Source organism: Sardina pilchardus, chromosome 1, assembly GCF_963854185.1.
Source record: "Sardina pilchardus chromosome 1, fSarPil1.1, whole genome shotgun sequence".
Lineage (NCBI taxonomy): Eukaryota > Metazoa > Chordata > Actinopteri > Clupeiformes > Clupeidae > Sardina > Sardina pilchardus.
The window spans coordinates 34,614,702-34,617,201 of record NC_084994.1 but is presented as its reverse complement, the minus strand read 5'-3'; the positions used below and the strand labels follow the sequence as shown (position 1 = coordinate 34,617,201).

The 2,500-nt window shown below is 51.0% G+C and overlaps 1 protein-coding gene across 1 annotated transcript in view; it reads right to left on the bottom strand.

The window, feature by feature from the left end:
• Nucleotides 1–2,500, bottom strand: part of LOC134078309 (SH3 and PX domain-containing protein 2A-like) — a 93,658-nt gene that overhangs the window by 71,095 nt on the left and 20,063 nt on the right. The gene's annotated exons all lie outside the window — the stretch shown is intronic.

Below are 2,500 nucleotides of genomic sequence, written 5' to 3'. Positions count from 1 at the left end.
TCTCTCGATTATACTCTCTCTCTTCATTTGCAGCTGAAACAAATGACAAAAGTCGATAGACCATGCCCTTTAAAAAAAAATATATATATATATATATAATCAAAAAAGAAACACCCTGTGTCTCCAATCTCACATATGAACTTGGTTACTGAAGTGCCCTATTCCAAGTACCCTACTCCTAGTACCCTTCTCCAAGTACCCTTCTCCAAGTATCCTTTACAAGTGCCCTACTCCAAGTGTTCTACTCCAAATGCCCTTCTCCAAGTATCCTATCCCAAGAATCCTACTCCAAGTGCACTACTCCAAGTACCCTACTCTTCATTCACCAGCTATCGATTGATTCCACAGTAGAGCTGACAGCACAACCCAGCCTCGTGTTAAAAAGCTGCCCCCGTGCGGGCAGTGGACCCAGGAGCTTCATTCGTTCGTTCGTTCGTGTTTTCTTTTCTGTGACGGCAGCTAAAGATGGCAGATATCGGTCAGTGGGCGCCTGGGGAGGGGACGGGCATGGCCCACGATGAGCCGCGCGCTCTCCTCGTCCTCCGGTCGCATGGTCCGCATGCGTGGCATACATCTGACTTAACAGGGGCTGAACCGGGGTACTATGACGAGCGCGTGACCTGTTTCTCTCTCTCTCTCTCTCACACACACATACACACACACACACACACACACACATACACACACAAATGCACAGACATGCACACACACACACACACACACACACACACACACACACACACACACAAATGCGCTCAGCTAAGAGTTGGCTCAGAGAGGATGGGCTATTTTCTCCACCACTGGGTATAGCTTTTGATCACACTCCCCTCCCTCCTTTCCCCTGTTCCTCCTTTCCTCTCCTCCTCTCCCCTCCCTCCTCTCGCTCCTTTCCCCTGTTCCTCCTTTCCTCTTCTCCTCTCCCCTCCCTCCTCTCCCTCCCTCCTTTACCCTGTTCTTCCTTTCCTCTCCTCCTTTCCCCTGTTCCTTTCCTCTCGTCCTCTCCCCTGTTCTTCCTTTCCTCTCCTCCTCTCCCCTGTTCTTCCTCTCCTCTCCTCTCCTCTCCTGCTCAGGGCTTGGTCTTGAGTCTAGCACGCAGGGGCTTCTCTCTGGGGCCGGCCACCAGTGTGGACGACGTGGTCATTGCCAACCCCTAACACCCTCCACGACTCCCCCAATACACACACACACACACACACACACACACACACACACACACACACACACACACACACACACACACACACACACTGATTGACACACTACCGGTTTGGGTCAGCCAGGCAAATGTACACACACACACACACACACACACACACACACACACACACACACACACACACACACACACACACACACACACACACACACACACACACACTGATTGACACACTACCGGTTTGGGTCAGCCAGGCAAATGTACACACACACACACACACACAGAGCACCAACATGACACACACGGGTTTGGGGCTGTCGAGGAATAAAGCGCTTCACCCTGCCGTGTGTCATCGCCTCAGCTCGCCACAGCAGACAGTTTATGATAATGTTACTCTTTCATACTCTCTCTCTTTCTCTCTCTCTCCTTCCCTCCCTCCCTCCCTCTTCCCCCTCTCCCCAGACACTTAATAGGGGGCCACACACAACATCCCTCCCTCTGATAGTGAGGAAGCGAAAGAGAGAGCGATACAGAAGAGAGAAGAGAGAAGGCGAGAGCAGAAGGCATCTGTCAATTGGCACAGCGGACAATTAGGATAAATGGTGCTATCTATAGCCCATGTGACCCTGTTCTATATTTAAAAGTTGAGAGAGGATGACAGACAGCCTTAATGCCCCCCCCTCACTCACACACACACACACACACACACACACACACACACACACACACTCCCCCACTGCCTCCTCCATGAGCTCAGAGGCTTCCACCGGCTTCCTCCCCCCCTCACACACACACACACACACACACACTCACCCGGCCGGCACACACATACACACTCATCCGGCACACATCAAAGCCTAGGGTGCCACATGCCACGCAAAGCCAGGGTGCCGCCTGGAATGCCAGCACCAGTACACAACTGTGCAGCTACGCAACCGACATGGGGCACTGGTCTGTGCTGAAGAGTGTAAGTGCCTGTGTGTGTGTGTGTGTGTGTGTGTGTGTGTGTGTGTGTGTGTGTGTACTTGTGTTTATGTGATAGTGAGTGTATGTGTGTGTGTGTGTGTGTGTGTGTGCGCGTGTGTGTGTGTGTGTGTGTGTGTGTGTGTGTGTGTGTACTTGTGTTTATGTGATAGTGAGTGTATGTGTGTGTGTGTGTGTGTGTGTGTGTGTGTGTGTGTGTGTGTGTGTGTGTGTGTGTACTTGTGTTTATGTGATAGTGAGTGTATGTGTGTGTGTGTGTGTGTGTGTGTGTGTGTGTGTGTGTGCGTGTTAAAGTGAATATGAATCTAAATAAATGATGTGAGCTGAATTGAAGAGACTCCAAAGAGTGATGCAGTCTGT